Raw genomic sequence first — 25,812 nt, forward strand, 5'->3', positions numbered from 1 at the left:
TACAAATTATGAACAAGCATACCATTATGAACCTGTCAACATAGTTATGCCTCCAGTGCCCTTCTGAAATGAGGAATTATTTGTAAGAAATAACTAACATAATTATAAATGAAGCAAGGAATAAAAAGATGCCATAAAATTAAGTCCAGCGAAATAGGAGTTCACTGTGGTAAATCAGAGGCTCTCTCCACAAACCCCATGATGGAAAAATCTTTTTTAAATTAGGTTGACTATTTTAAATTTAATTTAAGACCTACACTTATTATAATCTGTTTAAAATCATTTAAATTAAATCCGAACACAAACGCAAACTAAGCAGTACATATTTGCTGCCAAATTTTAAATAAAGTTCCACTAGTTCAGTGGCTTGATTGACTGTCTGACCTCCTCGAATCAGTTTGTTGCCATGCTAAACCATCTTTGGCCTGCAGAAGCCTCTTGTGCAGGTACAGAGAATATTTTCTTCATTTCAGTTTATTCAACTAGTTCAGTTCTGTGACTTAATTCATTCAAAATTAACTCAATTGGACATTCAAGAAGTGAATTTTATTCCAGTCCATGAATAAAAACCTAGGAGTGAGAGGATGAGATTAATAGTCCAAATATCTTGAACATTGTGACCAGAAACAATCAGTTCTAGTAACTAATTACAGATATTTTTTATGTAATAATAAATTTTAAATGCAAAATGTGTTTGAATAAACATTTCCCTATCCATCCAGCATATTTAAAGTAATTTTGTTGAATTAAAAAGTTTTTATGCATTTTAAATTGAGTTCAAATTTCCCTCCAGACTTGACAAATCACAAGTAAAAAATAAGTCATCACCTAGAAAATAGAAAATGGTGAATGATGTACTTAACATAAAGTAAAAATTTAAGAATCTGAATAAATGTAAGTTAAACTATGTAATTGCTAGATAGTATATCCTGGATAGAAAAAGAAGCACCAAATTTAGTTTAAGGGTTAAATTTAGTTGAAAATCGCCATGTTTTTATGGGTGCCAGTGGATGAAAATCAACTTTTTTTTTTTGTAGGAAAGAAGTTAAAAAGTACAAATGTAAAACGTGATTTAAAATGACTTAAATCAAGGTTTTCTGCTTGCTGATTACAATCATGATTGAAATCAGTGGTTTAAGTTGCTTTGATTTTAAATCAGTCCACCCTGATGCTGGTGGAAGATGCCGGATTGGTGTGTTTTTGTGTTCGTTTTGTGTTTTGGTTGGGGGTGTGTGTGTGTGTGGGGGGGGGAAGCTGGTGGTTTCAGCCCGAACAAAAAGGGACGTGTCAACTATTAACAAAGGACCAAATCCTAACAGGACTTAGTACCTCTCAGGATTTGATCCAGCATTAGTACCCTTTTAAACAGCCTCAGCAGATTCCGAAGATGATTTTTTTGCCACCAATCTTAGTAGACTTGAGCAGTTAAGGTGCCATATCATATCGCCTGTCTAAGTGAGTCAGTCCCCTCAGTGACTTCCTTTGCTTTAGAATTGGGGATCTAGAATGCAGCCTTTTCAAAGCTGTCCGTGTATTCATATGACAGCCCCAATTTATCAATGTGCTTTGGATGCACCCATGAAACAGTAGAAGGTAATGGGGTTGTTATGCATATATGTTGTACTGGCCTTGTCTTTTCTTATTGTAACATTGCATTCTTTAATTTCATCTTTTTTTTAAATTAAAATTGGAATGGCGGTGGGGAGGGGGGCAAATAGAACACTGCTTAGGATGCTCCAAAACAGGGAAAGTTTGGACCTAATTGTTCATCTGAACTTCCTTTTGGGTCCTTTTCTGTTTTGGGCCTGAACTGAAACAGTGAATCTGAACACATCCAAGCTTCGGAGAAGTTTGACTCCTTTCGCTTGGGACAGAAGTGAGGCTGGGCGAGAGAAGAGAGGGGTTTGGGAGAGCTGTAGATGTATGGACTCTTCCAAATATGCTCTTGTGAGAGAGAGATAGAACAAACCAATTAAATCCAGTTCAGAGCTCAAATTGTGTACTGTGTGTTGGGGGGTGAATCTCTCTCTGAACTTCATGACCCGGGTTTGTGCTCTATCTGTATAATGTACTAGGACACGTCTTCACTTTAGGGAAAGTGGGATTTGAATTTGTATGTCTTGACTCGGCTCTTTTTTAGTTTAACCTATTAAAACAGACTCAGCTTTTGAAAGAAAGGGTTTTTGTTTAATTCAGAAAAGTCCAGCTAGCCTTATTCCTCTCTTCAGGTTTTCCCCCTGAAGAGTACAACAGCTTCACTGGATTCTGTAGAATCTGATTTCAGCCTGATACTGGATATAGTCAGTCCATTCCTCCCTTTTAAAATTTTTTTTAACCTATTCATAAGTTGGTTCTAGCCCTACTCACAGCAGTACGCTGTCAAAAGCTTACCAGTTTTATTATCCCATGCATAACTTTTCTTCCCTCTGGCCATGCATTTTTTTTTTAAAGCTGCTTCCAATGCAAAGAGGTTTTTTTAAATCTTTCCTGGCTTCAGCTGGGAGACCCAGAATTTTAATACCTCCCGGATCTTGTGGACTTTCTTCAATTTGTTGCAGTTCAATAATTCTTTTTTCTCCCCAGTGTGTTCCTGTTTGAGGTTTGGGTACAATTAGAAATTTTAAATAGTCAGTAAGCAAAGAGGAGTTAGAGCAATTTTATTAGTTACATCAAGCTAGCTAGCTTGTTCTCTCCAGTGTGGTGTTTAATTTTAAAATTAAATCTGCCTCCAATGTTGTTGGAAGGTATTAACTTGATAGACATCCTGGAAGACTGAAATCCTCTGTTCGTAGGCCAGTTATAGTACGAATAGCAGCAATGCAAGCTCTCCAGCCAATGTGTCTGTGTCCAAAAATGGCCATGTTGAGGGGGTCAAAAGAGTTCATTTGCCATGGCCCATTCAATTCTTGACCTTTTTGCTGGAACAGCTGACCAGATGGGTCAGTTAGTGCAAATCATGAAGTTGTTTTCTCTGATTTGGGCACCAGTTTTGAATTAGGGAGGGACCCACCAGCTCACTTCACATACCAGACTGGTGAACAACAACAACTTTTTTGGTCAATTGCTAAGCTGGACTTATGTTGTTACCTTTCATAAAGATCCCAGATTTTACTGATAATATGGGGGTGAATCTCTGTATCCCATTATCAAACTCTTAAGCCAAGCCATATGGTTCTCTGTCCTATTACTAACAACAAAATTATGATCTCTGTTCGTTTTATCAGCTGAATTGCCCCACTCCCATGCCTTGCATGTGAATTGCAGTAGCCAGCTGTGTATCTTTATTTCATGTTCCAAGGTACATGACTTTCAGTTGGAAGCAGAACCAACCTGGGGTATCATAGAGTCTGGGAGGTGCTTCTTCTGTTTGGTCACTACCATGCAGTTTTCACTTTCCAGTTAACTAGAGTTCCTCATCCCGCCCAGTGGCAGCTGCATTGTTTATCTAATTACTGTAATGGGGGCCACAAGTTCTCTGAGCACCTCATAATCTTTAATGTAGCTGCCACAATACCCCTTTGAGGTAGGGCATTGCTATTGTCCCCATTTTGCAGATGGGGAACCAAGGCACAGAGACAGTCTCTTACCCAAGGTCACAAAGGAAGTCTGTGGCAAATCAGGGAGTTGAATTTTCCCTAAGCACTGGACTATCTTTCCTTCTTGGTGGCCTGCACCAAGTTCTAGGTTGAGATGGAAAGAAGAATAGCAGACATCCAGAGATTTTTTTTTTTTTGTATGATTGCCTGCATTCAGATGTCTCTTGTCTCTGTTTTGCCCCTGTGATGTTTACTAGTAGTTATCGAAGAGCTCACTCTTGCATGATGCTGGTTACCTTCCGCTCTCATTGATTTCACTGAAAACTGAGGATGCTGAGCCTCTTTCTTGTAGGATCTGGCCCTGAGACATGGTCAGAAGTCCCCAGCAGAGGCAGCTCTGCCAGTGGGTCATTACCCCATTCTGGAAATAGGAGAAACCAAATGTACTGTCACTTCAATTCTGTGCTCCATTGTATGTTAATTAAATCAAATAGCTCTTCTAGATCCATGTGGGGCATCAGCTCCTCTGCCCCAGCTTATTCGATGCATAATCAGGTGGAGGGGCTGCAAAGCGGCAGCAGGACTCTGGTCAGTAGCCTGGCAGCTGTGCAGAGGATAAAAAGGTACTTTCAAAAATAGCCTTAATGAGCACACAGATGTATAAGGCTAGTTATAATGCCCAACTTATAATATTGGCCTTGACCTGCTACCATTCCCCAAAGTCAGTTTGGAATTTCAGCAAGCTGAAATGAGAACCTAGCTGTGTTTGCAGACTTTACCTGATTCTAGATTAACTGTGTCCTTTTAATCATTGCTTTAATTTCCTAATGTCTAAAACTTCCCTTCCTCACTGAAACCACCACCATACACCTCCAGTTAGTGGACCCAGGATTCAAGAGCATGTGAGCCATGCATTCCTTGCAAAGCGTATGTGCGTCTCAACATTTTGAAAGAGCCCTACATCATATTTGCCTTTTTAAAAAAGGTGGCTCAGAATAAATTACTTTAAAGGATGTTCTTTCCTCAGCACTTTCACATTCTGTGTCTTAAGTTTTCCTGGTCTGTGAATACTGAGACTTCAAAAGGTTGTATTAATATTTCTAACTATATCTGAAAATCAAGCTGTTTTTCTGCCTCTTGCAGCATCACCTGTCATAAAGATTCTGCAATCAGACATCAACTGATGATTATATTTTTAATGTGCAAGACAGAGAACAAAATCCAGATTGCTCCACCATGGACTGGCTTTGCAGGACAAATTATAGTAAAAACCTACTGCTTTTGGCACTGAAAACTGATATGGACAAAGCATTAGGAAATGACATACTCTAGGGGACAAGATGTTCTAATGCACCTTTCATATCTAACTTTAAGAATCAGACCTTGTGGTGACCTCTGATTTTGCCTGTTCAGAAGCATTGGTGGCTTTCCTAACTTTTCTGTGCATCATTGGCTTGCTCACAAGTTTCCTTTTTAATAACTTTAATGCTGCATTTTATGTATTTTGTATCTGTCCGATTCCAGTTATTAGCTTTTAAGAAAACTTCACATGCAAAAAAGAATTCTGCCCACAAATCATTACCTGTAACTTCTTCTTCCCATTTTACAGAGGAAGAAACCTGAAAGGGAGGGTAAGTGACTTGCCCAAGATCTCGCAGTGAGCCCAATGGTACTGAATCCAGAAGTCCTGATTAGTCTAGTGATTACAGAACAGGAGGGATCATGTTCTCTCTGTACTGGTAATAACTCTTTTGGAATGAGGGGCTCTAGCTACATTATATTTCTCTTCCCTCTTTTATTTAATCGCTAGGGAGTCTTAAATAAGATCTGTTCCCTAGGATTTCATCATTTCATGCTGCTTAATCCCCACTTGAAGTTACAATTCCTTGTGCATGACTTTATAATCATAATCATGGCAACCACAATGTTATAAATAAAGGAGTAAATCCTGTATTCTTTATGCCACCAATATTCCCATTTACTCCCATAAGAATTTGCGGGGATAAGAGTAATGAAGAATTCAGCCCAGAGATGAGTCCAAAGCACACCCCAGGAGCCAAACCTCCCCAGACTTTTGGAAAGTTGCAATCTGAATTTGTGGGTGGAGGTGGGGAGGAGGGTGAGGGACTTGTCTCCAGTTATAAACAGGATTATGGGCTCAGGTAGTGACTAAGCAGCAAAATCTGATTGATCAATGCTATTTTCATGAGGACATCTCTAGTAATGTGACAGAAGGGGAGAAAAAGTTTCTGAATAGTATTAGAAATGGGCCTGGGCTGTGGAGGTCATGTCCAAACTTCTCTAAGGTCTGGGGGTATTTGGGCCCATCTCTTTATAAATGTGCTGTAGCATTCCTTGTTCAGCAGCTTATTTGTCTGAACAGTATGTTGACTGACATTTCTCTTGCACACATTCCCAGGCATGGTCTGGTCTCTTTGAAAAGATACCTTTTTATTCTGTTTTATTTTCCCTCTCCCTGATGTGGTAGAGAGAAAACAAGGATTATGTTAGCAAGGCCTGACTCTTGCACTCTTCTATGAAAAGATGCCAATTCTAGACCTGTGCAGGAATTATCTGGAAGAAGCTATTCTGCTTTCTTCTTTTCTAAAAGATTAAAATTGTGAAAGACTTGTCCCTTTTTTCAGCTAACTTTTTTATCAAACTATTCCAGCCAATTTAAGTACTTATTTTATTTAGTGTGTGTATGCATCCTTTTTTTTTTTTTCTATTAACCTTATTAATGCATATCTGAGCACCTCATATCTGTTTGGATTTAACATCACTACACTCCTATGAGGCAGGGGAGGATTATTATCCCTCCCTTTATAGATGAGGCACTGGGGTATGGAGAGACTAAGGGTATGTCTACACTTGCAGAGTTTTTGTGCTGTAAATTTCACCGGTGATAGGGAACCAGTGAAAGAAAAGTGCTGGTTTGTGTGACCCCTGAAGAATTAAGTGAGTAGAGTGTGTTTACACTAGCAACACTTCCATCACCGATGAGAGCAGTGCTGTAGGGCAGCTATCCCACAGTGCAGCTCTCTTAAGTCTTGTGGGAAGGGGGGGGTGAGCGGAAGGCATTCTGGGTCCTTGCTCAGGGCCCTGTGCTGCCCTGCTTGGTGTCCCAGTAGCCCCATTACTTCTTTGTGGCATTTTTTTTTTTTTAAAACCCCCTACTCTCTGGCTGCTCTTCCTGCCATATCTATGAGCAAAAGGAAAGGGAGTTTCAAACTTCATGGGGCTTACGGGGGGCGGACGTCTGTTTACCTGGCGTCAGAGCAGTGGAGATGCTGGCCAGAGTGATCACTTTTGGAACTGTGGGATAGCCTTCAGAGGCCAAAAGGTGTTGACACTGGTAGAATGTGTCTTCACTTTCACAACAGTGCAAAAAGAACAGTGGTAAGATCTGTATGCCTCTTGTGAAGGTGGTTTTCTTTTTGCTGTGAAAGTTCTGAGTTGCACTGCAAAAAGTCATTAACAAGTGTAGACACTCCCACAGTTCTAGCGCAAAAGGACTTTTTGCACTTTAAATGGTAGGTGTAGACATAACCGTAGTAACTTGTCTAAGGTTACTCAGTAAGTCTGTATCAGAGCCCTGGATTGAACTCAGGTCTCCTGAGTACTAGTTCAGCACCTTAATCTCCTTCTCTAGGAAGGATCTTGTCTTTGAAGCTTCATGGTTTAGACCAGAGATTGGTTTAGAAATAGGTTATGGGGATATATAGACCCTTTCATATCTAGGCTTGTATTAAATCCAAGGGTGAAATCCTGGTCGCATTGACTTAAATGCAGGCAGGGTTTCACTCCATGTCAGTAATGGTTAATCACTAGTGTAGATGTGAGAGCTGTTTGGTGGCCTTTTGTAATTAGTCTGGTGATGGTAGTGCTGTTACTTCAAAAGTATCCTTTGGCAATTATAATCTCATGTTGCTAGTCCTGGGGGGGTGGGGGGGGAAGAGGAGTGACCTGGCTGAATGAGGGATGGAAACTGAACTCCCTCTCATCCCTGGAAAATACTGGTGTAGTGATATGTTTACCTGTATTGCTGATAACTGGAAGACTTTAATCTCTAATGCTTCCAGTCCAGAAGGGGTGGGGCTTTTGTTGCTCAGGTAGGATCCGTTTACTATCTCAGCATCTAAAAGGCCAGAATTCTTCACAAATCTAAAAACCTGAGGAGAAGAATCCTCAAAGGAAGGAAATTGAGAGAAGTAGGTTGGGTTTTTTCCCTTACCCCACCCAAATGGACTAAAGGCTGATGCAACCCAGAACTCTAGTTCTGACTGTGGAGGAGTTTGTCAATATCTTCTGAAGACTGTATAAAGAGTTACTGAGCGTTTTTCAAAAGCATTGGGATAATGTTTATTCTCAGATAATACTCTTCCTTGGCTCACATGAAGAAAAAGAGTACTTGTGGCACCTTAGAGACTAACAAATTTATTAGAGCATAAGCTTTCGTGAGCTACAGCTCACTTCATCGGATGCATTTGGTGGAAAAATCACAAGCAGCTCCATATACTACTCCCTTTTATTTTATTTTTTACTTTTGGCTGTTCTTCCTTTAGAATGACTGTGGAGACACTTCTTTAAAATTTGCTTGGCTCTGCACTTCACACACAGACTTTACACAGAGGTTGAGAATTGCCTTCCAGCACTTTGTGAACTGTAAGTACGATTTGGACATGGAATCCATTTATTTATTTTCTTTATTTTGTAAAGAAAAGATTTTGATCACTTTTATAGATTCATAGATACTAAGGTCAGAAGGGACCATTCTGATCATCTAGTCCGACCTCCTGCACAGCGCAGGCCACAGAATCTCACTCACCCACTCCTACGAAAAACCTCACCTATGTCTGAGCTATTGAAGTCCTCAAATCGTGGTTTAAAGACTTCAAGGAGCAGAGAAGCCTCCCTCAAGTGGCCCGTGCCCCATGCTACAGAGGAAGGCAAAAAACCTCCAGGGCCTCTTCCAATCTGCCCTGGAGGAAAATTCCTTCCCGATCCCAAATATGGCAATCAGCTAAACCCTGAGCATATGGGCAAGATTCACCAGCCAGATACTACAGAAAATTCTTTCCTGGGTAACTCAGATCCCATTCATCCAATATCCCATAATCAGGGGATTAGTCCTATTTACCCTGAATATTTAAAGATCAATTACTTACCAAAATCCCATTATCCCATCATACCATCTCCTCCATAAACTTATTGAGTAGAATCTTAAAACCAGATAGATCTTTTGCCCCCACTGCTTCCCTTGGAAGGCTATTCCAAAACTTCACTCCTCTGATGGTTAGAAACCTTCGTCTGATTTCAAGTCTAAACTTCCTGGTGGCCAGTTTATACCCATTTGTTCTTGTGTCCACATTGGTGCTGAGCTGAAATAATTCCTCTCCCTCTCCTGTATTTATCCCTCTGATATATTTTGGACTAGAGGCTCTGGTAAGGGAGGGTCACTTCAAGAGTTTCCTTGGATTTTTTTTTTTTTTTGGTCCCCCTCCCTCCCAGGACAAGGTGGTGTGTTTTGTTTGTTCGTTGGTTTTTTTTTTGGGGGGGGGAATTGTTTCTCCTCCTCTTTCTCCCTTTTGGCATAGATGGGTGAGTGCTGCCTTCAGAGTAAGGAGGTCTCATCCTGATCCCAGTTGCACCAGTATAATTCCAATGATTTTAATGGAGCTGCTCCTTATTTTACCCCACTGAGAGCAGAATCAGACCCACATTTTAAAGGGATGCATCCATGTAAAATGCTTTTATTTTTAAAAATATGTACTTGCATTACAAATATCTTAAATCCATAAAATGGAAGATTTTTACAAATGCATGCGTGTGTACATGCCAATCAAAAGTGCATGTGCAGTAATCAGAATGACACTACATAACAGTACTTGGCAATTAATGAGTTGACTCCAGTAAGTTGAATCTCTCTCAACCTGCTTCTGCAACAGCTGCTTTAAATAGGTTCAGAGGCATCTGTAAAGATTCTGCAAAACTTCTGAGGCAGTGTGATCTGATGGATGGGGCACTAGACTTGAACTCATGTCTGTTGGGTCCTGTTCCTGGCCCGGCCAGTGACCTCCTATGACATTGGGGAAGTCATGTCACACTTCTGTGCCTCAGTTTCTCCTCTCACCTTTTGTCTTCTCTGTATAGATTGTAAACTTTTGGCCAGGGTCTGTCTTGTACTGTGTCTATAGAGTGCTGTGCACAGTGGAGCCCTAACCTTTAGATAAGGGGTTCTCTCATCAATTTTTTTGGTGGCCTTAGAGTGCGGCCACCAACCCTTGCTGGTGGCTGCTCTGACAATTTTTCCTAAAATACCTTTAGGAAAAACAAACAAATATGCAGATACACATGTCCAAATCCATTGTAATTTATTCATGTAGGATTTTTTTTCCAGACTAATAAAAAGAATGCACAGTTGTATCTATATTCTTTACTGGACCTAAACAGAATAGAAATAAGGTGCTTTGCACATTCTTGTCATCCCCCCCATAATGAGATTTTGCCGGTGGTCAGTTTTGTTATGTGATCATCCACTTACTACAACTCAGGATAGTGTTATAAAACGTAATTCAATTTTTTATTTTTAAAAGATATTGCTGAGATGTTCAGGGGTGTGTGTGTTCGTTCAGAAGTCAGGCCATGCCAGAGTTCATTGCTGCATGTGCAACATTAACTCTGTCCTCTTGTGTATGTGTGTATCCATTAAGGAAGATGCAACACTCCTTCATGGCTTCACATGTTGTTGTCCTTTGCCAGCACAAATAAACAAGACTGTAATAGGAATGATTCCCCCAGTTAACATAAGAATGGCTGTACTGCGTCAGACCAAAGGTCTGTCTAGCCCAGTAACTTGTCTTCCGACAGTGGCCAATGCCAGGTGCTTCCGAGGGAATGAACAGGGATCATGTCACCCATTCCCATCTTCTGGCAAACAGCTTAGGGACACCATCCCTGCGTATCCTGGCTAATAGCCATTGATGGACCTATCCTCCATGAATTTATCTAGTGTGTTTTTTTTTTTTTTTTTTTTAACCCTGTCTTGGCCTTCACAACATCCTCTGGCAAAGAGTTCCACAGGCTGACTGTGCACTGTGTGAAGAATTACTCTCTTTGGTTTGTTTTAAATCTGCTGCCTATTAATTTCATTTGGTGACCCCCCTAGTTCTTATGAGAAGTCGTCGTAAATGACACATATTTACTTTCTCTATGCCCATCATGATTTGATAGACCTCTATCCTGTCCCCGCTAAATCATCTCTGGGACTTTTCAGTTTGGAATAGTCTTATTAATCTCTCCTCATATGGAAGCTGTTCCATACTCCGGAAAAAATTTTATTCTCCTTTTCTGAATCATTTCTAATTCTAATGCATCTTTTTTGAGATGGGACAACCACATCTGCAGTATTCAAAATGTAGCTGTACCATTGGTTTATATAGAGGCAATATGATATTTTCTGTCGTCTTATCTATCCCTTTCTTAATGATTTCCAACATTGTTAGATTTTTTTTGACTGCCACTTCACATGGAGTGGATGTTTTCAGAGAACTACGGATGTTCACAATGACTCCAAGATCTCTTTCTTGAGTGGTAACAGCTAACTTGGACCCAATCGTTTCAGATGTATAGTTGGGATTATGAGATTCCAGTGTGCATTACTTTGAATTTCATCTGCCATTTTGTTGCCTGGTCACACAGTTTTGTGAGATCCCTTTGTAACTCTTCGCGGTCTGCTTGGGACTTGCCTTTCTTGAATAGTTTTTGTATCATCTGTAAGTTTTGTCACCTCATGGTTTACCCCTTTTTCCAGATCATTTATGAATGTATTGAATAAGACTGGTCCCAATACAGTCTCCTGTGGGACACCACTATTTTCCTCTCTCAAGTCTGAAAAATGACCATTTATTCTTACCCTTTTGTTCCTATCTTTTAATCAGTTACTGATCCATTAGAGGACCTTTCCTCTTATCCCATGACAGCTTACTTAAGACCCTTTGGTGAGGGACCTTGTCCAAGGCTTCTGAAAATCTAAGTACACTGGATCCCCCTGTCCACATGTTTGCTGATCCCCTCAAAGAATTCTAGTAGATAGGTGAGGCATGATTTTCCTTTACAAAAAACCATGTGACTCTTTCCCAACAAATCATGTTCATCTATGTGTCTGACGATTCTGTTCTTCACGATATTTTCAACCAGTTTTCCCAGTACTGAAGTCAGGTTTACCAGCCTGTAATTGCTGGGATCTCCTCTGGAGCCCTTTTTAAAAATTTGGTGTCACCTTAGCTATCTTGCAGACAGCTGGTGCAGAAGCCGATTTAAAAGACAGGTTACAAACCACAGTTAGTAGTCCTACAATTTCACATTTGAATTCCTTCAGAACTGTTGAGTGAATACCATCTGGTCCTGATGACTTATTACGGTTTATCAGTTTGTTCCAAAACCACCTATAATGACACCTCAATCTGGGATAGTTCCTCAGATTTATCACCTAAAAAGAATGGCTCAGGTTTGGGAATCTCCTTCACATCCTCAGCCATGAAGACCGATGCAAAAAATGTATTTAGTTTCTCTGCAGTGGCCGTATCATTCTTGAGTTTTCCTTTAGCATCTCGATTGTTCAGTAGCCCCACTGCTTACTTAGCAGGCTTCTTGCTTATGGTGTACCTAACATTTTTTTGCTATTACTTTTTTTGAGTTTTTGGCTAGCTGTTCTCAAATTTTTTTTTTGGCCTTCCTAATTCTATTTTTACATTGGTCCTCTCTGCACATGTTCCCCATCCCTACTGGGCCCTATTCCTAGACTCCCTACCTAGGCTTCTCTTCCAGTTTGTCTTCTCCCCTGGCTCCTTGTCCCAGTGATCCTCATGTGTTCTGGCTCTTTGTCAGATCTGTGTTTCCTCCCTGCTCCCATCCTAGTCTATACTAGAAAATTAGGTCAGTTTAACTAGGTCAGTTGGGTGTGAAAAATCCACACCCCTGAGTGAGGGCGTTAAGACAGCCTAATTTTCTAGTATAGCTAGCTCTAGGTCAACAGAAGAATTCTTCTGTTGACGTAGCTACCACCTCTCGGAGGTCGATACCTACACTGACAGAGAACCCTTCCCATCAGTATAGGTAGTTTTCAGAGTAGCAGCCATGTTAGTCTGTATTTTCAAAAAGAAAAGGAGTATCGGTAGTGTCTACATTGAAGTGCTACAGTAGGACAGCTGTAGAGACGCAGCTATGTGTCTGTGTTGTTTAAGTCTAGACAACCCCCTAGTCTCTACCCTTGCTTCTCCCCACTGCCAGTCTCCAGTTTGTCTCTGCTCTTCTTCCAGTTTTCTGCCCTTGCAGACGCAGACGCTTGCAGGGAGAGAAGGAAGGCCTCTCTGTTGGAGACTTGTTGTCCTAGCAGCATGCTTTCATCCCACTGTGGGAGCTGTGCTTGTCGGGTACTTTTATAGAGGGCTTCTAAAAAGTAAACTCCCCAAGTTATGGTCTCCTGCAGCAGGAAAGGATTGTCTAGTTGTGATTAAAGTACAGGATTAGAAGTCAGGAGTCCTGGGTTCTTTATCTGGCCCAGACACAGGTTTTCCTTCAGACCTAGCACAAATATCAGGTTATCTCAGATGAAAAAAATATTCTTATCCAATTTGTGGGGGTACAGCCTAACTTAAATGTTGGAAGTGTGCTGAGATCCTGTTTTGTGTGGTAAGGCAGTAGAGCCCCTACAACCAGTCCTTGCCTAAGTGATTGTATAATCTTCTGCATCTCTGGGAGGCAAATTATGGTGTCCTGAGATAAACAGATCTAAGGAATCCTGTTTCATGTTGAATGGATCCTGACGTGCTTCATGCACTGTTGCCTGAACTATAGGGATCACTAAACCCACCTACTGAAATTCTACCACTTCTGGGGTGGAAAACATCACTGCTTAACAACTGCACAGCAAGATGCATAAGTTGGGAATGGCATGTGAAGAATACTAGGGCAAATAAGAGATGGTGTGGGCTGGAGCAGCTCTATTTGAACCTGGTCTGAATTAAACAGAAATGACTGGGGGGCATTTTAATGAAGACAGAATGTGGTTAGCCAAGCTGAGATGTGGTCAGGGCAGCAGCTGACAAAAACATGGATCTTTAATCCGTTTTAGGCATGTAATCTTGACATGGCTCCTTACACTGGGATTAGATAATAATATGGATTGGATAATATGTTCCAAGCACTTCCTTTGCATGTAGGCACCAGCATCCTTTTTCTCCTTGAAGTGTTCTGTTTCCTTTGCTTAGCATACCTTTGTACACACTCAGCACCTACCATGTTAACGGGATGTTATCACCCCACCAGGATTAGCAAGTTAATTGGATCCCTTGGTGCACCAATGTTTCTGGCTGGTTTCTTATCTGCATCCTCTACCTAGAGCCATGAGGACCTCAGGTACCTGCATTGCCAGTGAACAAATGTATCCTGGATTTAAAGGAGCATTGTTTAATCTTTAGGGTCTTCAGAATGAGCAGCCAGCTAAAGTACAGGTGGTCTTTGGAGGACCATTGCAGCATAGTTGTTAGATCTAGGATGAGTTGTTTACCTCAGAAGTGGGCTGTGAAGGCAGCATGTGACTCCCCCCACCAGATACAGGAGGTGTGGTTTGATGCTCTATACTGACACCTTCTCCTCTCCCCCCCACCCCCTGCAAATTAAGGAGTGGCATTGATGGGCTCTGAAAGGAATTTCATCCATAGCGTTGGGCCTTCAGCAGAGTGTGCATGGAGCCAGTGAAGCAGTGAGACGGACATGAGGGCTCTCCAAAGAGTGTACACAGTATGCCCCTAAGAAGCACATGCATGTATCTGTGCATGAGGCTCTCCATTTCAAGGACGGTCAGACTACCTCTCCAATACTGAGGGATGCTCTGTGAAGACTTCAGCTTGGGCGGAAAAGGATCATTGCGTATTCATGGCTGGAACCTATATTTCCTGTCAGTTGTCTGGATCATGATACAGCTTTGCCTGCTGACACCTTGGACTTACAAATGCAGTTGCCCATATCCTTGCTACTGTCTGCCCTGTTATGTGCCACTTAGGTGTGGCCCTCAACAAGTTTCCAGTTTGACCTTCTGAACAAAGTCTGGGTTAGGGTGACCAGATGTCCCGATTTTTATAGGGACAGCCCTGATTTTTGAGTCTCTTTCTTATATAGGCTCCAATTTCTTTCTCCTCTCCCGCACCCCATCCCGAGTTTTCACGCTTGCTATCTGGTCACCCTAGTTTGGGTGCAGTTTCATCTACACTTTATCGTTTGCTTAGTTTCATTTCAACAATATAGACTCTCTCTCTCTCTCTCTCTCTCACTCAGAGTTGGAGGTTCCCTTTTCAATCTGGGAATGACCTGTTCAGCTTGGATGAATCCAGGAGCACTTCAGTGTGTGTAGAAAAATGTTCAGCTGTGTTGAGATCCACTGATAACTTTAAAAAAAAAAAAAAAAAAAAAACCTAAATCACTGTTAAGAGATAAAAATGGATGCTAAATTCCGAACAATTAATTATTCATGATAAAACAATGTGCCCTTTAGTTTTTTTTATATAATATATGTAAATAAAAAAAACACATCTTCATTTGAGCTTGGCTCCTCTTAGCCAAAGCTGGAGGGAAATGAACAGGATAAGATGAAAATGCTCCAATCATGCAGGTAATTGTCAGGTCTGCTTTTAAAATAGAACTGTTTGGTGCTTTTCCTGCTTGATGCCTGCTGTCAAGAATAATGGTCATTAGTTGTGCATGAGGAAGGATTTTTTTTTTTAATGACTAGGGCACAGGACTGACAACTGAGTGACCACGGCTCTATTTCTGGCCCTGCTACTTACTGTCTCAATGTGACATCGCTTCCTTTCTACCTGCATCTCCCCTTCTGTAAAATGGGGGTGATACCTACCTTCTGGACTCAAATGTAAGGAAAATTTATTCAGATCAAAATGGTATAGCCACTTCATTTGTGAATCCAGAGACCAGACTAATCTGGGCATCCTGCTTAAACTATAAACCTCTGGACACCTACAGCTTTCCAGAGCAGATGTGAGAGACTCCATGAGGTAGAATGATAAAATTCACAGGACCCATCATCTTGGAGGAATTCAGCATCCACATGAGTGACTTACAGGACTCTTTCTGTCTCTTCCCCCCCCCACCCCCACCCCTTTAAAACTCCACTGAAGCCGTTGCTGTCCACCCACAAAGTTTTTAACCAGGCCATAGATGCTATGGAACTAATAGGAAACACTAACTCTTGCTCAAATCTTTTTCTAGTGTTTAAAAAAAAAAAAAGTTAAAATGACATTGTGGGCAGGCTTATGGTCCTGCATTTTCTGTTTTTTATAGTTACAGAGCACTGCCATCTTCATGGGGCTGAATGTATAACCTGCCATTAAGCTCTTTAGGTCCTGGAAGGCAAAGTCCTCTTGAATAAAAAAAACAAAAACAAATGCTCGTATTTCAAGGAATCATAATGTGGGTGAAAGTGAAAGGGGCCACGTACAGATACCTGGAACCTGAAGTTCTCTAATCCCAAAACAAGTGAAAACTAGCCTGGGCAGCCTCAGACCATGTTTCCCCTGCCAAGCAAATGTGCCAGGGGACATGGGCAAAGTTCCTTCTAATTTCTTCTGTCCATGTGCAGAATTAATTTTATGTGCACCGAGGTGTATGCGGATGTGCGCCACCAGTAGAAACAAGTTTCAGAGTAGCAGCCGTGTTAGTCTGTATTCGCAAAAAGAAAAGGAGTACTTGTGGCACCTTAGAGACTAACAAATTAACTAATAAATTTGTTAGTCTCTAAGGTGCCACAAGTACTCCTTTTCTTTTTTCAGTAGAAACAAAAAACCTAGATATAATGTATATATTTTTTAAAAGTTACCATAGGGATAATTACTTGAGCCGGGACAGGTTAGGCATTTTAGAACTCCTTACTCAAAGAATTTACCTTTAAGTATAAGAGAAATAATTATGAAATGCATAGATCAGTCAAAACAGTAAAATAACATACTTTGAAAGAATAAAATTACAGAGAATATGTGCGTTGTAGGAAATACCAAGAAGTAACAGCAGCAATAATACAAGTATGTGTTGGGAGGTGAGGGAGGGAGAGCTGTCTCTGTCTGTCTGTATTAGCTGCTGGGGAAGTGTCTGAAAGACGCCATGCGCTGTCTCTTTAAGGCACTCACTGAAAGCTCTCCTGCTCCGTCTTGACTCTGAGCCCTGTGATGCATGGCCTGGAGGAGGGGGGGAGGAATGTGAGTTAGCTGCTGGGGAAGTCCGACAGTGCACTGACTCTTTAAGAAAGGCACTCATTGCCCGGAGGCTGTAGTCTTCAGACTGCAGCAGCTCTGAGTCCTGAGCCAGGCTGTCCCCTCTGCCCTGCTCTGTAGAGATGGGATACAGGGGTGGGGAAAGGGGGTCCTGGGAGGGTCCTGGGAGCAGCTGCAGGAGCAATGTGGCTTCAAAGCAGCAGGAGGAGGGGCACCTGAACACACACTCCCAGATGTGTGTGCTCTGCTAATCAGCTGTGCAGCACTTAAATCTCTCCTGGGCAGCTGCCCAACTGCGCAGCTTACAGGGAACACAGGACATGGGACTTCAGTTTCCATGGGCCATTTGATCTTTCACTTCTCTACTGAGACTGACATTGAGCAAGCCAATTAGTGCTGACAGCAAATGACTTTATTTACTTCTGGGTGGGGGAGAACGCTCTAGAGACTGGACTGCAGCTATCTTTCTGGATGGGGGGGCGGCGTATATGGGTGGTAGAGGTAGAGTGAGTGTGTGTGTGTGTGTGGGGCGGGGGGGTGTGGAAAACAGCTCTTTAGTGCCCTGACTCTAGTTACTACTGGTCTGAGTTAAAACTTCAGGTGGTGATGAACCTCACAGCTTATTTAAACCCCTAAGCTACCCAGTTGTCTGGATTATATCATATTTGTTTTAATAAAGCCAAATGATAAATGTGCATCATCCTTTTGCAGCCACAGCACAAATGAGTTGCTAGGGGCATAGCCTGTGAGGAGGAAGAGTGGCCAGAATGCTTTGCAGTCTGGTTATTCCATGCTGCAGAGAAGCCTGTGCAAGGCATTGTGGAATCTGGGAGGTGCAAAGATGGTATAAAATCAAATTTGGCTTCCACTGCCTGCCCTAGGTTGTGACTTCTGAGTGGCACAGGGCTAATTTGGCCCTTAGGCTGTGTCTACGCTATCACTTAGGCCAGCAAAATGTGTTGCTCAGGGGTGTGAAAAAACACCCTCCTCCAGTGACACAAGTTTTGCCAGCATAAGTGATGGTGTGTGTAGGAACCGTTGCTCTTTGTGAATGGTTTAATTATGAGGGCTCTCCTGTTGGCATAGAGCGGCTACACAAGAGAACTTAGTGGTGCAGCTGCATCGGTACTGCTGTGCCACTGTAAAGTCTCTAAGGCTATGTCTACACTAGTCTTAACTATAGTGTGTGCGTGTGTTGGGGGGAGGGGAGGAGGAGGGAAAACAGGACGGGGACTAAATATTGGATCACAAAGCACTTCACAAACTCTTTGAATGCAGTATGTTACATAAATGCCAGATCAGCATCCTAGCTTCTTGCACGTGAATTTCTCATGCTGGTTGTTTGAATGAATTTGTATCCTTGTGCTTGTTTTGCCTTTGCCTGGCTGCTCCTTGCACCTTCCCAGATGTCTCTTCTGACCAAACTTCTTCGTCTTTCATTGTTCTACTTGCTTTCAGTCTTCCTTTTTGCATAAAGTGTACTCTTTTAAAGCTTGGTTTCCTAGGGTCTGTTGAAAATTGATGGAGTGGAGCATTCAAAGTTTCAGTTGCAGGAAATAAAAATACTAATTTCAGCTGTATCCTTCCTATATCCCATCTGATTTTAAATACAGATAGAGTTTTTAGCTATTTTTGTGAACGCAGGAACGGATTTTAAACAAAAACCTTTTAGAGTGACATTTTTAGTGCATTCTTTATCTGTGTTTTAGGGAAGTATCAGAGCCCTATACATTAGTAGCTGTAATCTGTCTCCCACAGAAGTTTTTCTCCCTCTCGACCACCAACAAAACCCAAACAAAACAAAGATTAATGCATAAAGAGGAAGTATATTGGGTGTAATTGCTAGTAGATTTCTGCATTTTATTTGGTTTCACCCAAAAATAGACGTTTCTGTGGCTTGCTCATAGATTTATTATGAACTCCTGCTGTGCGCTAATTTGACGTTTTTGGCAGCTTTGTAAATTTTAAAACATCCTCTAACAATCTCCTAGCCATGCTAAAACATTGTGATGGGAACAAAAGCAACTTGTATATGTGTGTGTTACTCCGCCAATACCAAATACGTTTGTCCTCGCCCTGATAACAGACCTCTGCGTAAAGACTCCTTTCTCTTAGCTCCAGGTCCTTCTAGTTGGATAATCCCACCGTATCTCCCCTTGCTGTTAAAATAGTTCTGTTCCTTAACTTTCAAAAGCAGAAGGGGTGCTGTGTTAGGAATGGAAAAATCTGAGTTGGAGAATCTGCAGATTACTGGGTTCACAATACTAATTCTGTTAGACCAAAGTTGCACCCTTTGTTTGAAAGTGCCCTATCCAGTGGTTAAACCCATGGGGCTGTTGTGTTTGGTTTGTGTTGTAACCAAGATTGGGGCTCCACTCTGCTATGCCCTATATGTGCATCCAGTAAGACCGGCATCATCCCGAAGATCTTACAGTCTAAATAGACAAGACAGACTGAGTAGGAGGGGAAACAGAGGTGAAGTGACTTGCCCAAGGTCACACAGCAGGTCAGGGGCAGAGCTGGGAATAGAACAGAGGTCTCTTGAGTCCCAATCTAATGTTCTATATGCTGGACCTATCTGAAACACTTCAGAGGATGGCAATGCCTCAGTATGACATAGGGAGAGAGAGTTTTAGCTGAGCAGGATCCAGATCACTTATGGGTTCATATATCAAACCCAAACCTTAAACCGTGTCCAAAAGACAGCCAGAAATTTCAGTGCAGATTGTGGAGTCCAGATGTGGAACCCTGTAAAGCTAGAGGCCCATGTGCAAGAATAGTGCAGGATCTGCAGAAGTTTCAGACCCAGGACAAGAAAGGACAGGGACACTCGATTGAGGTGCCTCCTTATGGAGGCAGTGCTCCATCCTTCTTCGGAGCCAACTTAGGTGGAATTGGCACTGTGTCAGTAAGAAGTGCCCTGGCATCTCTGAGGGAGATGAAATGTTGTTCTTCATCCCTGGCACTGAGAAAGGACTCTGCACTGTTGGCATGGGATTCCTGGCACCGACGTGAGTTCCCGATGCAGAAGAAGTCCATTCCGGCATGGGAATCTCGACACTGCTCACCATTGCCAGTGCCAAAGAAAAAACAGAAAATACTGGATATGGGATGTTCTCCAAACTCCAAGGTCTGCAGGCCATAGGGACATTGGTAGAGTACGATCCATGCTGGGCCACTCAGGTGTCAATGGGGCATGCGTCACTGACTCCGGCCTCAGGAAGGGCGCCATTTAGTCCATAACCTTTGGACTCCACACCTAGGGAGAACCACTGTGGTGCAACAGCCCTGGCTCTAATGTCAATGCCAGAGGTTTTGAAGCAGCAAGAGACTTCCTTTCCTGTCTGGTGCCACCATCCCTGGCCATTTGGGAGATGTCAGCGACAGCATCAGAACCGAGGGCCACCATGGCACCGAGGTCGGTACCAGCAAAGGGCAAGCTGGCCATGATGGCGTGGCACAGATTCCCTCATTCATGGTACTCCTGTCCAGCACCGGTTGGCACTGCCCCACCTTGGTCGCTGAGAAGCAACTCCTCAGACTCTGATTCGGAAGCAGAGTCCTATGCCTCATGCAGGAGCAGATGTTGCTCCAATTGGCAGCACCCTGTGGCGGGTATGAGTCAGGGCATGCTACCAGTGACATGGCCATCGGCACAATGGCAAATGCCCCTGCAGTGGTCATTTTGGAACCCCTGGGATTCCAACCTATCCAGGGGTCCCAGTCTAGGAGATCCTTCTCTGCAATATCAGAGGCACATGCTTCCCCTCCGTACCCCTCAGAATGGGGATCGCTCCCAGGTGCTGAGCCCAGTACTGAGCCTTAGGACTCTCCCTCATGGGACCCATCTGGAGCAGAGGGAAAAGCACGGGGCCCTATGCCTGTACATACCTCATCTTTCTCCCCCAACGAGGCTGTGGTGGGGACAGCTATGGTGCCCACCGAGGATGATTGATTATAGGGTGTAGCAGGACCTCCTGTGGAGAGTAGCCCAGAACCTGGGCATGCAAGCAGAGATCATCTCTGAATCCTCCCATGCCCTAATGGATATTTTAGTGGCCTCAGCACCGTTGTAGGTGGCTGTGCTGTTGAACAATGTCATCCTAGAGCTTATAAAAGTGCTCTAGCAGACCCCTGCAACCTGCTGCTAAGAGGTTGGAGAGGAAATAATTTTTCTTTCACAAGGGGTATTTTCATTCTTCCTCCCTCCCCCCCCCCCCCCCCGACACAAACACTGGGCTCAGTGGTTGTTTTGGTGGTGAATGAAAGGGAGAGATGGGCAGCAAGAGCCATTCCCTAAGACCAGAGATGTCAAAAGACTTGATCTTTTTGGCAGAAAGGTCTACTCTTCAAGTGGCTTCCAGTTAAGGATTGCCAACCACCAGGCTCTCCTGGGGCAGTATGATTTTAACTCTTGGACTGCAATGGCAAAGTTCAGGGAGCTCTGCTGCTGGAATCTAGGGGTGAGTTTTTTGTCCATGGTGGAGGAAGGCAAAGCAGTGGCCAAGATGTGTCTCCAGGCAGCTCTGGACACGGCAGACTAGATAGTCCTCTCCGTGGCTTCTGCGATGCTCATGAGACTGAGCTCATGGCTTCAATCTTTGGGGCTGCCCTATGAAGTCCAGCAGACAATCAAGGACCTGCTGTCTGAAGGCAAATTGCTCTTTTAGGAGCAAAGTGATTCGAAGCTCCATAGCTTGAAAGACTCGAGGGCTACTCTGAAATCCCTGGGTTTATGTACACCAGTCCCCCACTTGGGAAGCACTATAAGCCCCAAACAATGGCCTGCTTTTACCCTCTGCATCAGAGGCAGGAATACGGTAAGGGAAGGAAAAGATGCTACAAGAGGAGGCCTCCGTCCCAATCCTCATCTGCTCTGGAGCCTACCCCCTTGAGACACTCGGCAGGCTCTAAACAGCCCTTTTGAGGGTGCACATGCAGACTGCATACCAGGATACTAATTCCTCTACGTTTGTGGACTGGTTGTCCCACTTCTGTCGGGTGTGGGCCCGCATTACCACGGATTGCTGGGTACTGCACTTGGTAGAGGTGGGATACACCCTTCAGTTGAGTTCCCCTCTTTCCCATCTCCCTTCCCATCCCTCTTCAGGGACCCTTCTCACAAGAGACTTCTAGCCTCGGAGGTACAGTCACTCCTAAGGGCAGGAGCAGTGGAGGAGAGGTTCTACCCCTGCTAAGGGGCTCAGGGGTCTTCTCCCGTTACTTCCTAATCCCAAAAGCCAAGGGCGACCTCCAGAATGACTTTTGGATCTGTGAAACCTGAACAGATTCATGAAGAAACTGAAGTTCCACGTGGTCTCCTTTCACATTGCTATCTTTCAGGGTAATAGATGGTACCTATGATTTTGTAGTAAACCACAGACATTACCAGTTTATGGTACTCCCTTTCAGTTGATCAGCATCACCATGAGTGTTTATGAAGTGCCTGGCAGTCATGGCAGCCTTTCTGAGGAGGCAAGGGGTGCAGGTATACCCCTACCTGGGCAACTGGCTGATCAGAAGTTGGGCTAGGGATCAGGTGGATGCAGATGTTAATACAGTTGATTTTCCAGGATTTGGGGCTGTTGATAAATATGCAAAAATCCATTTTTTCCCTGCCACAATTCAAAGAATAGAATTCATAGGGGCAGTCCTCGACTCGATCCAGGCCAGAGCTTTTCTCTTGGAAAGTCAGTTCAGAGCTATAGCAGCCCTCATAAAGAGCATGAGAGATCACCACAGCAAGAAACTACTTGAAACTTCTGAGGCATATGGCATCATGCACCTATGTGGTGCAACAGGCAAGACTACGACTAAGGCCTCTCCAATCTTGGCTAATGTCTGTATACTTACTAGGTTGACGCCATCTGGACAAGATGGTCTCACTTGCTCTTGGTGTATTCCACTGTCCTTTCGTGGCTGGACCTGGAGACTGTGTGTGCAGGTGTCCCCTTCTTGAGACTCAGTCAATGTCCCTGGTCACAGACGCATCGGAGACCCACTTGGGGACCCTCAGGACTCAAGGCTGCAGGTCCCCAGAGGAACTCGAGTTACACATCAATGTGAGAGAACTGAGGGCAGTGCGCCTAGCCTGCCAAGTGTTCCAGCCTCACCTGGAAGGCAACTGTGTGTCAGTCCTCATGGACAACACAACAGCAATGTTTTACGGTAACAAGCAGGGCTGAGCTTGCTCCTCTACCCTGTGTCAGGACTTCTGTTTAGCCCATTTCATCCACCTCGAAGCCTCCTGCCTCCCAGGGTCACAAAATGAATTAGTGGATCACCTTGGCGGATCCTTTTCCAACCATCACGAGTGGTCCATTCGCCCAGACATCATGAACACTATTTTCCAGAAGTGAGGATTTCCCCAATTAGATCTGATCATGATGAAGTACAACAGGAAATTCCCTCAGTTCTGCTCCTTCCTAGGCTGCAGACCAGGTTTACCCACAGATGCCTTTCTCCTCCTTTGGTTGGGCCAGCTCTTCAACATGTTCCCTCCCACTCCTCTCGTACACAGGGTCCTACTGAAGGTCAGAAGGGGCAGGATACAGCTGGTCCTGATAGCTGGCTGCATCAGCACTGGTTCATCGCTCTCCTAGATCTCTCGGACACACTGATCAAAGTGCCACTATTCCCGGATCTGATCTCTCAAGACCACAGTCTCCGATGTTACCTGAACCTCACATCTCTCTACTGCACAACATGGAAACTTTATGCCTGAATCCATTGGAATGGGCTTACTCGGGGCCAGTTCACGAGGTGCTCTTGGGAAGCAGAAAACAGTCTACTAGAGCTACTTACCTGGCAAAGTGGAAGAGATTCTTGGTCTGATGGATACAGAAGTGTGTGTTTGCTTACTGAGTCGTCATTGCCCTTCATTCTGGATTCCCTACTCCTCTTAAAGCAGGAGGGTCTGACAGTGTATCCATAAGGGTTCATCTAGCTGCAATCTGCATTTCACCCTTGGGTTAGCGACGGGTCTGTCTTCTCAAAATCAATCTGTGGCCATTTTCTTAAAGGGCTGAGACAGCTGTATTCCCTAACAGGACTTCCATTTTGAGCCACTGGCAACCTGCTCTCTGTGTCTTGGAAGGTGGCCTTCCTACTTGCCATTACTTCTTCCAGACTGATCTTAGAGATCCGGGCTCTTACCTCTGAGCCACCATATACTGTCTTTTCAAGGACAAGGTACAGCTATGGCCACACGGGTCCTTTCTCCCTAAGGTGGTCTCTGTTTCATAGTAACCAGGATATTTTCCTACCAGTCTTCTATGCTAAGCCACCTGCTAACAAGGAGGAACAGACTCGACTCGCTGGATGTGAGGCATGTGCTCGTCCTCTACACAGAGAGGACTAAACCCTTTAGGAAGACCACCCAGCTGTTCAAAGTCATTGTGGACAGAATGAAGGACTGTCCAGTTTTGGCCCAGAGAATCTCATTGTGGATCACTTCCTGGATCCACACATGCTATGACTTAGTGAAGGTCCCAGCTCCTTGGCTCTCAGCCCACTCTACAAGAGCTTAAGCATCAGAGGCAGCATTGGTGGCTCAAGTTTCAATCCAGGATAGATCGTTGGACCATACATTGTGTGATGGCGTAGTGTGATGCAAACAAGCTAGAGACTATGTGGGCTTTGGCTGAGTGGTGCTACAATCAGCATGTCCGTGAACTCTGAACCCCCCACTTGCTCAACTGCTTGGGAGTTACCTATATTGGAATGGACATGAGCAAGACCTTGAATTAAAAACGGTTGCTAACCTTCTGTAAACTGTTCTTAGAGATGTTGCTCCTAATTCATTCCAAAAATGCACCCTACTTACCCCTTTGTTGGAAGGTTAGTAACCTTCTGTAGTTTTTTCTGTAATTTTAAAAATAAGTGAGATCAACATAACAATATTTAAATATATGTATTGCATAGCTGTCCATATATTTCTTAACATGCTGGAAATTCCAGTGGGAAAGCTGTAATTCTTTGAGTCCTGAACTGTAACCCGGGGACCCCCAGTCTTATGCGAGAAGTGTATTGGACAGAGCAGAGAACTGGGAGTTGAGACTCCAGGGTTCCAATCCTGGCTCTGCTACTGACTTGCTCTGACACTAAATGAGTTGCCTAACTGGTGTGTGCCTTAATTTCAGCATCTGTAAAAGGGGGGAGGGGTGTTAACTTTTACCTACTGCACAGTTACAAACACTCAAACGGCTCAAGTGTTTAATATTTCTTGGTGGTGGGAGCCTGAGGTTTATTATAGAAGTAAGTGTTAGAAATTACCTATTAAATGGTCTAGTATAGTGATACTCAGACCTCAGTGGTTCAGGAGCCAGTTTAGCAATCAACATTACCTGAAAGAGCCACAGTAGTATCTGGTTATAATACTATGTTTGTATTTAAACAGTATGATGGGAAATTGTGAGATTAAGTTAATAACTTAGTGCAAGTTGATAACTTAATTGGTTAATAACATAGTAAAAACATCCGGATTGGTTAATTAAATGTGTGTTTTTAATATCATGTGTTGCAAAGATTCATAGGAGATACGTTGAAGAGCCACTTATGGCTCCCGAACCTCAGTCTGATTATCACTGGTCTAGTTCCTTCCCTACAGGGTATTTCCTAATGCTTTGTCTAGCCTTGGTTTGTAAAGATATGAATCATGTAACATTTATAAAAGTGCTTTGGGCTATTTAGGTGGAAGGTGTGCTGTGTCCAGAATTAAGGAAGATGGTGGAAACCTCCCTATCAGAGACCTTTAATAGGAAAAAACACTATTAAAAGTCTGCTTGTTTAAGGGATTGGAGTAGGACTTGAGATCTGTGTTGAGTTTTTGGATCTGCTACAGACTCCTTGTGTGACCTTGGGCACTTCACTTCTCTGTGCCTCCATTTCTGGTCCACAAAACAGAATATTTGTGAGGAAAAATGCTTTAATGTTTATGGTGCTCAGATACTACAATGGTGGGGATGAAATGTTTACAGGAATGCACTAGAGCT

At 43.3% G+C, this 25,812-nt stretch overlaps 1 protein-coding gene across 5 annotated transcripts in view; it reads left to right on the forward strand.

The window, feature by feature from the left end:
• PTPRA (protein tyrosine phosphatase receptor type A) overlaps window positions 1-25,812 on the forward strand; it is a 258,209-nt gene that overhangs the window by 28,803 nt on the left and 203,594 nt on the right. For 4 of the 5 annotated variants that reach the window (XM_043512765.1, XM_043512763.1, XM_038398352.1 and 1 more), the window contains exon 2: window positions 8,102-8,201. The exons of the other annotated variant lie outside the window; for it this stretch is intronic. The gene's annotated coding sequence lies outside the window, so the exon portion shown is untranslated. The remainder of the gene's footprint in view (window positions 1-8,101; window positions 8,202-25,812) is intronic. 5 annotated transcript variants of the gene reach the window in all.

This window comes from Dermochelys coriacea, chromosome 4 (genome assembly GCF_009764565.3).
Source record: "Dermochelys coriacea isolate rDerCor1 chromosome 4, rDerCor1.pri.v4, whole genome shotgun sequence".
Taxonomy (NCBI): Eukaryota; Metazoa; Chordata; order Testudines; family Dermochelyidae; genus Dermochelys; species Dermochelys coriacea.